At 36.1% G+C, this 14,236-nt stretch overlaps 1 pseudogene; it reads right to left on the bottom strand.

Moving 5' to 3' along the window:
• The window catches only part of LOC116645998, a 101,345-nt pseudogene extending 88,240 nt beyond the window's left edge, over window positions 1-13,105 (bottom strand).
• Between the last annotated feature and the right edge of the window lie 1,131 nt (window positions 13,106-14,236).

Consider the following 14,236-nt stretch of genomic DNA (forward strand, 5'->3'; position numbering starts at 1 on the left):
TTTAAATTAAAAAAATAAAAAGGTCCAAAAATTTAAAAATAAATAAAATAAAAGTAATATGTCCTTAATTATGATGATACCAAATGTGTGTAGAATTAGCAAGTAACTATATGAGAGGTTTGGCATGTATAAAATTTTGTCTTCATTTATGTTGATAACATCACTTTATTAGAATTGGACAAGAGTAAAATATACTTGTTGCTTGTTTACTTCTTTGGCTTTTATTAAAAATCATATTTATTTATAGAGAAGCTGCTTGTTATACAAGACTTTTAAAGTGTTCTTCACTGAAATGAACTTGGCCTAGGGGAAAAATGTTTGTGTCAGAAAATATTTAATTAAGACACAGAATGTAGGCTCTGTGACCTTCATTGTCCTATCTTTTTTCTGATCTCATAAACTGATGTTTTGTACTTCGATGACAAATTTCAATGGAAAACTAGTATGATTACTTGTAAGCTTTGGAGACTAAGAATGCAACATCACCCTGTTCAGTCAGTCTGACTCAAAACCCAACTCACTATTAGATTTTCCATATGCAGGTCAGATGACAGGCCAGTATTGCCAGAGCAGCCATCTTTTAGGAAGTTATAAATTGAAGCTCTTTCCACTTGACAATATTAAGATACCATATTGTTTTTCACCCCAAGTTAGGCTGTAAGGCCTGAAAAAGTTCAAATTTGTAAATTTTCCTCATCTTTCAGGGAAGAACTACCTGGGCTCCATTTAGAAAAGTGACTATATTTAAGCAATGGAGAAGACATTCTTTTTTTTTTTTTTAAGATTTATTTTAGAGACAGAGAGAGAGAGAGAGAGAGAGTGGGGAGAGGGAGAGAGAAACTTAAGCAGACTCCCCACTGAGCACAGAGTCTGACATGGAGCTCAATCTCATGACCCCAAGGTCACGACCTGAGCTGAAACCAAGAGTCGGACACTTAACCAACTCTGCCACCCAGGTGTCCCTGGAAAACACATTCTTAAGTGAGAATTTTGGCTCATATTATTAAGACACAAAATTTAGGGGTGCCTGGGTGGCTCAGTTGTTAAGCATCTGCCTTCGGCTCAGGTCATGATCCCAGGGTCCTGGGATCGAGCCCCGCATCGGGCTCCATGCTCCGCGGGAAGCCTGCTTCTCCCTCTCCTACTCCCCCTGCTTGTGTTCCCTCTTTCGCTGTGTCTCTCTCTCTGTCAAATAAATAAATAAAATCTTTAAAAAAAAAAAAAGACACAAAATTTATCCTGCTCATTGTATTGCTGATCGTCATCATAAATGTTTCTGTCTCAACTGTTTAATACTCTGCCTCTTAGAAGTAAAGAATGTGACATGTGCTAATATCAGAGAGTGAGAGGGAGTATTACTCTGAAAGGCCATCCATGTGCTAAGAGGAATCAAACCATTTTGTTGTTTCTCATCATTCTTAATGTATTAAAAGTCAGGACGTTATATATATGTATGTGTAAGTATGCATGTTTTAAGTTATACTGAGTCCATGATCTACAGCACCAGAAAGCCCAGCCTATTAGCCTTATGTTTATCCACACTCTGTAAGTGTACTTCTCACACTGGCAGCCACTTTATAAACAGGCTCTATTTGTCAAAATACAGTCATGGGACTAATATTAATCACATGTGCTGAAAAAAATTGCTGAACATGGACATTTTATTCAAACCACCTGCAATACCATCTTGAAATATAAAAAATATATATATATTAGAAAGTCATAGGGGTGCCTGGGTGGCTCAGTCAGTTAAGTGTCCAACTCTTGATTTTAGCTCAGGTCATGATTTCAGGGTTGTGAGATCAAGAACTGTGTCAGGCTTCATGCTGAGTGTGGAACCTGCTTAAGATTCTTTCTCTCCCACTCCTTCAGTGCCCCCATGCCCTCGAGCTCTCACACGCTCTCTCTCTAAAAAAAAAAAAAAAAAAAAGAGGAGAGCTCGGGTGGTACAGTCAGTTGGACATACAACTTTTGGTTTTGACTCAGGTCGTGATCTCAGGGTCATGGGATTGAGTCCTGTGTCGGGCTCTGTGCTCGGCGTGGATTCTGCTTAAGTTTCTCTTGCCCTCTGCCCCTCCCCCCTGCTCACTCTCTCTCTCTCAAAAATAAATAGATCTTTTTAAAAAAGAGGGGGCGCCTGGGTGGCTCAGTTGGTTAAGCGACTGCCTTCGGCTCAGGTCATGATCCTGGAGTCCCTGGATCGAGTCCCGCATCGGGCTCCCTGCTCGGCAGGGAGTCTGCTTCTCCCTCTGACCCTCCCCCCTCTCATGTGCTCTCTCTCATTCTCTCTCTCTAAAAATAAAATAAAATAAAATAAAAATAAAAATAAAAAAAATAAAAAAATAAAAAAGAAAGAAAGTCATAAAGGATTGCTTCAAGTTTATTAATTGATTCGTTTTCCTCAAGTACACTATGTCCATTCTCTGAATAGAAAGAGAAAAAAAAATCTGACACTATCTGCCATCTGTTTCCCTAGAGTTAGCTTTGTAAACAACTTCTGGTTGTGACCTTTTACTGCATGCATTTACAAAACTAGGATTTTTTTAACATACCATGTGCCAGGCTCTACATTATACACTGGGGATACAGCAGTAAACAAGGCAGGTATGGTCAGGGAATTAAATGTTATTGCAATCTAGCAACTCTGCAAGATACTTTATAACATGCAAACACACATACACACAAATGTAGCTGGCATAAAACCACAAAACAGCAAAGTGTTACTTCAACTGGTGAGTCGAAGTTCAATCCCACAGGCAAATAACTTCCTGGATGTTTGAAATGAGACAAGAAATAACTCTAGAAGTAAAGAAATTTGATGGGGTGACCTAGAGAAGCTCTCGGCCTGAAATAATACAACTTGCACAAGCCAGGGAAGCACATAAACAGGAAGACACTGTTGGTGTGCTCAACTAGACTGATGGAATAAAAACTGGGGTAGAAAAGAGATCATCTTAATCATTCAATACTAAGGATTTTGCCAATACACTCGTAAAAAGTTTTACTAATTAACAACAAAAGCACTGAAATACAGATGGCAATTAAAACCACTCTTGTTATTTCACATTTATATATAATTGATTCAAGTCTAAGATCTCTAATTCTTTGGGAAATTCACTTGCCTCCTCCAGACTTATGTAAATATCCTAGAATTTCTTTTCTCATGGTAAAGTCTTGTTCCTAGTACCTTCCACTAGCAAACTCCAGATCTTACATTTCACTGCTCTTGTCTTCTTTTTGTTACCTAATATGCAGATGTGCAACTCAGCCTGTGTTCCTTGATTACTGGGAAAAAAAAAAAAAAATCACTCGCTTACATCATCTCTGTATGTAGCATATTTTACAAAAAGTTTGGAGTCATGAAGAAGATTTATATCAAGCAATATATTATATTTAGATATTAATTGCAGTTTGCAAAAGTTTTTTTAGTACTTGACGGGTGTTTTTCTACTGGCCACTTTTCTCAGGATAAGGGTTCTAAAAAATTGCTGAATGTCTTCAAAGGAAAGCTAGACATTGTATAAGCACACATAGATATCAATACAAATGACTCTTATCCACAGACATATAAGTAAATTTTGTCCAGCAGAAATGCAATTGATCTCTCCCACTATAAATCACTTTTACATTTCATTGTAAATGTTTTTAAGCATTACTTATTGCTTGTATATGGGTGGTTCCCTGAAATCTCTTTTAAACTAGTCGTAACATCTTACTGATTTCCTTATTAATTAATGAGTTAAAGAATATCTTTAACATGTGTTCATTTTATATTTGTGTGAAAGTCATGATTATAAACTTTTCTGAAACTTAACCTTTAACAGGCTCCAGAACAATTTGCTAAATTCTTTCTTTCCCTTCAAGATAACTCATTTCTCTTTACTCCTCCATTTTCAGGAAGTCTTTGCACTTACTGTCAGAGGCTCAATTATTCTTAGTACACTTTCTGTAAGGACTCATTGTGCATCCTTTGACAAAGGGCCATAATAACTGGGTTTCCACTTTTAGTATCAGAAAACAATTGGAAGCAACTGCAAAATTGCATGTATTTTTCTCTCTCCCCCATTGGTCTTTGTAATTTGAAAAGAGCAGTATAGATTTTTGCTTCCTATGGATATGGATTATGCCATGACTGTTAGAAATCAGAATTAGCAACCATGCAGTATGATTTTTTTTTTTTTTACCCTGCTGTATACCTGTAGTGTATATTGAAGTTGAGGCTGTTAGGTATTTACATATGATTAATTCCATAAAGTGAAATAAGTACTTCTTAGCAAATTGCTTTTTTTAAAATAACTTTCATGATTTCTAAACTTAAAAGAATCTCTGTTGTTCTTAAGCAGATGTCCTTTAACCAGGGGGGCCCACAAATACAGAACAACAATCAAAATAAAATAACACATCTTTCCCCACCTTTTTTTCTTTTCTTTTATGGAAGCCCTCTCTAGGATGACTCATGACCAATCTGATTTCAGGCATTAAGAAATCTGACTATGAAATCCATAATTTTTTATGACTTTGCAGAATGATGCAGTTCTGCATCATTCTGCAAAGTCATAAAAAGTTATGGATTAATCATAACTTTACAGTTTGGAACATTATTCATCTATGGTCAGAATCTCACACTTCAAAGTTGAAAGAGTGTGCATACTCATAGGAAGGAACAACTAACAGGATGGCTGAAATTCCATGGGAATTGAAAACTCCTTGTTTTGTGCAATTGTAATCATCAGTGTACCTGAACCTACATCAATCTTCACTTTGGCCATAAACACAGTAGCTATATAACAGTAATAGAAAAATACAATGGAAAAAGCTAACACATATTTAACTTTTACAGATATCCCCTTTCTTTAAGTAATTTATTATTAAAACTTAAAAGAATATAAAGATGTGAACATGAAGACAATGTTAACTATAATAGTCACTTAAGACAAAGAGGTGTGTGTCTTCCTGGATCCACCAAATATAGTAAAAGGGAAAATATAAATTATGCTGGCTCAAAAGAAACCACAAAAAATTTATTTATCCAGTCCTCAAACAACATGGAGAGATGCCTTAAATCTTGGATTAGCATAAGAAGTGCTCTTTAAAAAGTTGAGCTATTGCTTAGAAAATCTAAGGAAAAAGTCCATTATTCAAGTTATAAAACCTACAATTATATTTATCTTTTTAACTCTCACAAAGAAAATTGTCCTAGTGTTAATGAAAATGAGAAATTGGGATTGAAATGTTATGTTATTAGGGTAAAAAATGAACTGCATATAAAGTATAATGATTCAAAATTCTATTAATGCAAAAATATGTAATTGGGTCATTATTATTTATAAAATACAACACCAAATGAAACATTTAGCTTAAAATACTTACTGTATCCTCACAGCATACAGTGAACTGGGAATTAACTGTCCATTTCTTTCATCAGTATAAATAGAAAAAACAAATAATATGGATTCTAAGGAGAAAAAGTGAACAGCACATGACTGGGTCAGTATATGTGCAGACTCAATAATTCCATCTTTAAAATCTGCACTGTTGGTCACAGCTGGACTAATCATGCAATAACCTGCACAGATCATAAGGACAGCCAAAATAATCATATGGGTCAGGAGGGTGGCCCATTCAGTTTGCATATGTGAATATGATCTGAATGAAAAGAAGTTAGCCACAATGAAAGAAATTACCCAGTAATGTAGATCAAAGCAGATAATCAGCATGGATAATTCAGGCCTGAATACAGATGCAGAATATAGATTATGATTTTTTACAAAAGTTTCAGCCCCTGGTTTGTCAATGTATATTGATCTTTCAAAAGAATTTTATTTCACAGGGACACCTTGGAAGTTTCCAGAAAAACTGACTGTCAAAAAATACAACATCTCTGAGATCATCATTGATCATTTTCTTTTTCTTTTAAATCATTAGAATGGAAAGTATTCCGTTTTCCTTTCCTCAGTGCTACACATAAACACACACACACACATACACACACACATATATCCATAATATTCCTACTCTTTAGTACCCTCTTAGAGAAGAAAATTTGCATACAATAAAATATATAGATCTTAAATGAACAGATTGATGAGCTTTGACAATAGCTTATAATACATGGGTGTAATGTATACAGCTATCAAGATATTGACAATGTTGTTTTTACTCAGGCCCTGTGATCCTATAAACAGATACAATTAAAGAAATTTCCCCAGGAAATTGACAGTAATACAGTAATGGTAGGGGACTTTAATACCCTAGTTACATCAATGGATAGATCATCCAGATGGAAAATCAACAAACAGAGCCTTTGAATGACACATTAGACCAGATGGACCTATCATACATATATATAGAACATTCCATCCCTAAACAGCTGAGTACACATTCTTTTCAAGTGCACATGGAACATTCTCCAGGACAGATCACATGTTATACCATAAAACAAGTCTCAAATTCAAAAAGACTGAAATCAATTCATGTGTCTTTTCTAACCAAAATGGTATGAAACTAGAAATCAATTACAAGAATAAATACTGGAAAAAATACAAACACATGGAAGTTAACAACATGCTACTTAACAACCAATGGGTCAACGGAAAACTCAAAGATGAAAAAAAATAGACAGAAATGAAAGTGAAAACACAACAGTCTGAAATCTTTGTGACCCAGCAAAAACAGTTCTAAGAAGGAAGTTTATAGCAATGACAGGACTAACTCAAGAAAACAAGAAAAATCTCAAATAAACAACCAAACCTTGCACCTACAGGAGCTAGAAAAACAAAGCTCAAAGCCAGTAAAAGGAAGGAAATAATAAAGCTTAGAGCACAAACAAGTGAAATAAAGATTAAAAAACAATAGCAAAGATCAATGAAACCAACTTTTAAACCTTTAGCCAGACTCATCAAGAAAAAAAGAGAGAAGACTCAAATAAATAAAATCAGAACTGAAGGAGGTGAAATAAAAATTTACACCACAGAAACACCAAAAATATTATAAGAGAATATTATGAAAAAATATATGTATGCCAACAAATTTGACAACCTAGGAGAAATGAATAAATTCCTAGAAATATACAATTTTCCAAAGTAAATCAGGAAAAAGTAGAAAATTTTAACAGACTAATTACTAACAATGAAATTGAATCAGTAATTTAAAAATTCCCAACAACCAAGAGTCCAGGATGCTATAACTTCACATGTGAATTCTACCAAACATTTAAAGAAGAGTTTATACCTATTCTTCTCAAACTATTCCAAAAAAATGGAAGAGGAAGGAAAACTTCCAAATTTATTTTTTATTTTTTTTTTTTTATTTATTCATGAAAGTCAGAGAGAGAGAGAGAGAGAGAGGCAGAGGCAGAGGGAGAAGCAGGCTCCCCGCCTAGCAGGGAGCCCGATGCGGGACTCGATCCCAGGACCCTAGGATCATGACCTGAGCCGAAGGCAGACGCTTAACCATCTGAGCCACCCAGACACCCAAAACTTCCAAATTTATTAACAAGGCCAGCATTGCCCTGATACCAAAACCAAATAAAGTCACTATAAAAAAGAAAACCATAAGCCAATATCTCTGATGAACATAGATGGAAAAATCTTCAACAAAATATTAGCAAATCAAATTTAACAATACATTAAAAAATCATTCACTATGATCAAATGTGATTTATTCCAGGGATGCAAGGATAGTACAATATTTGCAAGTCAATGTGACATATCACATGAACAAGATGAAGGATAAAAATCATGATCATCCCAATAGATACAGAAAAAGCATTTGACAAAATGCATCTGTTAATGATAAAAACTTAACAAAATGAGTTTAGAGGGAACATATCTCAACATAATAAAGGCCATACATGAAAAACCCACAGCTAACATCATACTCAATGATGAAAAACTGAACTATTTTCCTTTAAGATCAGGATGTCCACTTGTACCACTTTTATTCAACATAGTACTGGAAGTCCTAGCCTGAGCAATCAGACAACAAAAAGAAATAAAAGGCATCCAAATTGGTAACGAAGAAGTAAAATCCACTATTTGCAGATGACATTATACTATATATAGAAAATCCTAAACACTCCACCAAAAAACTATTAAAACTGATAAATGAATTCAGTAAAGTCACAGGATACAAAATTAATGTATAAAGAAATCTGTTGTGTTTCTATGTACTAATAAAGAAGTAGCAAAAAGAGAAACTGAGAAAACAATTCCATTTACAATTGCACCAAAAAAGAATAAAATACCTAGGAATGAATTTAACCAAAAAGGTGAAAGACCTATACTCTGAAAACTATAAGAGAATGATGAAAAAAACTGAAGATGATACACACAAATGGAAAGATACTTCATGCTAATGGACTGGAAGAATTAATATCCTTAAAATGTACATACTACCCAAAGCAATCTATAGAATCAGTGCAATCCCTGTCAAAATACTGATAGCATTTTTCACAGAACTAGAACAAATAATACTAAAATTTGTATGGAACCACAAAAAATCCTTGAATAGTCAAAGCAATCTTAAGAAAGAACAAAGTTGTAGGTATCACAATCCCAGATTTCAATATATACTACAAAGCTGTAGTCATCAAAACAGTATGGTAATGGCACAAAAAATAGACACATTTATCAATGGAATAGGATAGACACCCCAGAAATAAACCCAAGCCTATATGGTCAATTAATGTATAACAAAGGAGGCAAGAATGTACAATGGGGAAAAAAAAACAGTCTTTTCAGTAAATGGTGTTGGGAACACTGGACAGCTATATGCAAAAGAATGAAACTGGACCACTTTCTTACACCATACACAAAAATAAACTCAAAATGAGTTAAAGACCTAAATGTGAGACCTGAAACTCCTTAAAGAAAACATAAGCAGTAATCTCTTGGACATTGCCCTTAGCAACATATTTATGGATATGTCTCCTCAGGCAAAACAAAAGCAAAAATAAACTTTGAGATTACACCAAAATAAAAAAAAATTACACAGCAAAGGAAGCCATCAACAAAACAAAAAGGCAACCTAGTAAATGGATGAAGATATTTTCCAATGGTATATCCAATGGTATATAAGGAACGCAATACCAAAAAAAAAAAAACCCACAAACAATCCAGTTAAAAAATGGGCAGAGGACCTGAAGAAACATTTTCCAAAGAAGACATACAGATGGTCAACAGACACATGAAAAGATGCTCATCACTCATCATCAGGGAAATACAAATCAAAACCACAATGAGATATTACCTCAAACCAGTTAGAATGCCTAGTAACAAAAAGAAATAAGTGTTGATGAGGATGTGGAGAAAAAGGAACTCTTGTGCACTGTTGGTAGGAATGTAAATTGGTGCAGCCACTATGAAAAACAGTATGGAGGTTCCTCAAAAAGTTAAAAATAAAATACCATATGATCAAGTAATTCTACTACTGGGTATTTATCCAAGGAAAATGAAAACACTAATTTGAAAAGGTATATGCACCCCTATGTTCATTGCAGATGATTTACAATAGCCAAGATAAGAGAGGGAATGAAATGTGTACTGATAGGTGAACAGATAAAGAAGTGGTATGTATATACAATGGAAAAATACTCCTCCATAAAAAAGAATGAGATCTTGCTATTTGCGACAACATGGATGGACCTAGAGAGTATTATGCTAAGTGAAATGAGTCAGAGAAAGACAAATGCCATATAGTTTCACTTATATGTGGAATCTAAAAAACAAAACAAACAAATAAAAAACAAACAGACTCTTAAATACAGAAAACAAACTGGTGATTGCCAGAAGGGAGGTGGGTGGGCACATGAGCAAAATAGATAAAAGGGATTAAGAGGTACAAACTTCCAGTTATAAAATAAGTCACGGAGATGAAAGGCACAGCATAAGGAATATAGTCAAATACTGTAATAACATATGGTGACAGATGGTGACTGCAGCTATTGTGGTGAGCAGTGAGTAATGTATAGAATTGTTAAATCACTATATTGTACGCCTAAAACCAATATAACATTGTAGGTCAATTATACTTCAATAATAAGAAAGAAAGATAGAAATATTCCCACCCATTTGTGTTATAGGAAACAGCTTACCACAAAGAAATAACCTTCCTTATATGACCTAAGACTCATAAATGTCCCCTTGCCCCTATATGACAAGGAAAAACACAGACCCTCCAAATGTCCATTCTTTGCCTCATAAATGATTAGCTAAACTGTTTTGTCCCCACTGATCAAACAGAACCAAATATTTGTTACATAAACTTTGGTTAAGTTTCTCTCCTTCCCTAGGTTCCTGAACTGTGACCCACTCTTACCCTGAATCAGCATGTAGCCCCTGCTTAATGGTCCCTTCTGAAAATAGGCTGACTTCAGGGTAAAATCGTCTCTGATCTTTTTTTCAATCACACCTCTCTCTCCTCCCACTTTCCTCTACCTGGTCCTTTCTAGCCCTAAGCCTTGTTCACTCCTCCCTAAAAAGAAAAGCCGTTTCTGCCTAACCTTTGAGATGATTGCAGATTTTATGGTCTGAAAATTTTCCCTATTGCAATAGTCCTCCTCCCCTTATTGCAATTAAGTCTTTCAAGTACTCTCCTTACCAAAATCTGGATTTATTTTCACTTGACAGTTATTGGTGCCCTGACTCCAATGGAGAATGGGCCTCATTTACAGACTCCCACCATCTCTGTGGCAGTAATGGCACTTTGTAGGTCCTTCAAACTGGTCTTCTGTTCAGCAATTCAACTATATTTGATGAATTCCACTCTCAAACCAGTGTTCTGCCATGTCCTATCTGTTGTAAGGAGTTACTTTGATTCCTTAAGAAACTTTTCTTTGGCCCTTCTGTGTGAACTCTCCTGGTTTTTCCTTTGCTCTTAAATTTGGAGATCATTTGAACAAATTTCCTTGGCAGGGATGGGAAGCTTGGGGTGGGGATTTTCTCTGACCAGAACATTGTGCTGGAAAATTAATCAAGCAGGACTGTTTACTGTTTCATTTAAGATCTTAGCTCTGATTCCATTTTCTAATCCCATGGGGACCTCTAACTATCAATTGCCCTCCCTCTGCTCCTCCCACTGACTATGCTTCAACATTATGGCACTAATTCAGTTAAACATCTCTAAATGTAACATTATTTCACTAAGGTTAATTTGGAACTGGAATGACTCTCTAGGATTCTTGTGATTGCCCTAAATGTGTTCATCTCTGGGGGTCCCTTGAATCCTGGTAATCCAAAACGCCCTCTGAACAATTTGCATATTTCTCATGGTATTAGGAAGGTGAATAAGTACTTTCTTTCTCGGTCCAAGCTTAATCAGCCTATTTGGTAATATTAGTCTATCTTATCTGAGTCCATTCGGTCTCTGAAGGATCATCTGCCAACCTCAACTGTTGCTCTATCACCCACTCCAAACACAAAAGCACTTACATGTTCCTCAATTCCCTCTCCTTCATCCTCAGCTCCTCCAAATCTGTTTCTGTCTCCTTCACTTCCAGGTTCCACTCTCCTTGTATTTACCTGCCTTTCCTGAATTTAACACTGCTTTTCCAGCCCTCAAACTTCCTACAGTTATTCAAGTCCTTGATTCTGTTCCCCCAGTGCTGGGTTCCCATGGACAAGAAGCTACAGAACCTCAATTGCCAGCCCCCACAACAAGTCAAGCCTTGGTCTTGAGTTGACTTATATGCCATCATAAAGGATTTCCCTTATCCAAAAAAGAATAGGGATGAATTTTCTATAAAATTTAAGTTACTGCTAGTGGTATATTTTCCTGAGCTTCCTGATTTGTGCCAATTAGTCCAACTTCTTCAAGGACTTGAAGATGTCCCTATGGCCTTGTGGTCCTATGGCCTTAAGGCCAAATGTGTCAAAATTAATGATGACTTACAATTAAACCAAAATATATCCATAACCTACAACAGGGATAAGGAAATAAAAGGAAAAATGTTAGATTACATTCCCATCTAAAAGTAAATAGTCAAAGATTCAGGAGTGCAGACAGCAAAGAGATGGATCAGTTTCTAACTGTAGGCACTGCTTAGAAAACATTTGGAAGAATCATTCAGATAGAATCCTAAATGATCACATGACATTCACTTTAGTCACCAGTGTTGTTAATGGGTTCCATGCTGAACTGAGAGAACATATTAAAAATACTGCATTAATTGCATCCCTCTCTGAGATCCATGCTTTAGCAAAATACCATGAAGATGTACAGGCTACTAAAACTTAATCTAAAAGTATTTACTCATGGCTCTCCAACTGAAACCAATTGAGGGTAATCATACGAAGGACTTTTAAGCCATCCTCAGCTTCCCTTCAATCTCCCATAGATCAGAAGACCTGTAGATACTGTAAGGAAAAAGGTTTATTGGACTAAAGATTAACCAAAAAGAAAAATAAATCGAAGTCTCAATGACTCTCTCAAAGGGATCTGCTTCTGTCTGCCCCCAAATACTCTTAAACACACTGGATAAAATAATTCCCAGCCAGTGGGCTCCCAACCAACTTCCTCGTAGACACTGGAGCCACCTATTCCACCCTTAATACTTTACAATTCCCCACCATGATGGCTCAGAGTACACAAACCATCCTGGTGGTGGTGTTAGATAAACATGATTTGTCTCTTTCTAAACTACTTTCTCTATTTCTTGGACTCCATGATCATGACACCCAACATAGATAATTCTACAAACTGTTAATCTGTTAGGCAGATATTTACTTCCTAATTGGAATATTAATGTGTATGTTCTACTGAAGGACTCTTTTTTTTTTTTTAAAGATTTTATTTACTTGAGAGAGAGAGAACAGGAGAAAGAATGTGCAGGGGGAGGAGCAGAGGGAGAGGGAGAAGCAGGCTCCATGCTTAGCAGGGAGCCCAATGCGGGGCTCGATCCCAGGACCCTGGGATCATGACCCAAGCCAAAGGAAGATGCTTAACCAACTGAGCCACCCAGGCACCCCCTGAAGGACTAACTCTTGAAGACCTGGAATCCTCCCCTACTCACCTTTTCTCTAACAGCTTTGTCACCCCGAATTTCCTTGCTCTCATTGTACTTCCCCAATCCCTTGACAGTTCTTGCATTCAGAATATGTTTGCTCATATTCTTGAGTCTCTTTGGGATATAGGATCAACAGACACAGAATATATATATTTTTTTAAGATTTTATTTATTCATTTGAAACAGAGAGATACAGAGAGAGAGCGAGAGCACGAGCAGGGGAGAGGCAGAGGGCGAGGGAGAAGCAGGCTCCTCGCTGAGTCAGGAGCCAGACGTGGGGCTCGATCCCAGGACCCCGGGATCATGACTCGAGCCGAAGGCAGATGCTTAACCATCTGAGCCACCCAGGCGCCCCGACACAGAATATATTTTGACAATCAGAGTCCTTGAAAGTGGAAATAGGTATCACTATGTCCCTCCTTAAGCTACCCCAGTATTCTTTAAAACTTAAAGCAATTGAAGGTTTTAGACCTATTATTTAAGGACTTTTTAGCAAAGAATTCCTGGTCCCTACTCAAGCTTCTGTAATACCCCAACTGTTCCTGTGAAAAAGCCTAACAAAAAGAATATCCGTTGGTTCCAAACCTGGGGGCCAAAAATAAACTACTAAGACTTAGATTCCTTCTAGTCCCAAATTTAATAGCCTTCTCACTTCTATACTCCCTGTTACCATTACTTCACTCTTGTGGACTTATGTTCCAGCTTCTTCAGTATATTCCTCCACTATGATTTCCAAGACCTATTTGCCTTCACTTTGGAAAAACAACGTGTTTGCAGTGTTATGTCTCAGGGGTTTATGGAAGCCCCCACCTATTTTTCCTCAGGTATTAAATTAATTTAAAGGATTTTATTTTCCCACATAATTCAACACTCCTTCAATATGTAGATCACCTCATTCTTTTCTCCAGTAAAATTGATAATTCACTGACAGATAGGCAAATACCTATTAGAAGCTCTGGCTTGAAAGGGGTATAAAGTTTTGAGAAAAAAAAATACAATACTGCAGTCCTTAGGCTCATTATTTAGGACATGATATCTTCCTTAAGGGAAAAACTTTGTCCCCAGAGTGTACCAAGGTCATTCTGAATTAGCCTGTATTTGAAATGAACAGATAAATTCCAAGCTTTCTGGGATTGATTAGCTATTGTAGGATGTTGATTCCTAATTTCTCTACTATAAGATTTCCTTTATATGATTATGGAAACATAATCTGAATTATGTTAATTAAGAAGG

This window comes from Phoca vitulina, unplaced genomic scaffold (assembly GCF_004348235.1).
Source record: "Phoca vitulina isolate PV1807 unplaced genomic scaffold, GSC_HSeal_1.0 scaffold35, whole genome shotgun sequence".
Taxonomy (NCBI): Eukaryota; Metazoa; Chordata; class Mammalia; order Carnivora; family Phocidae; genus Phoca; species Phoca vitulina.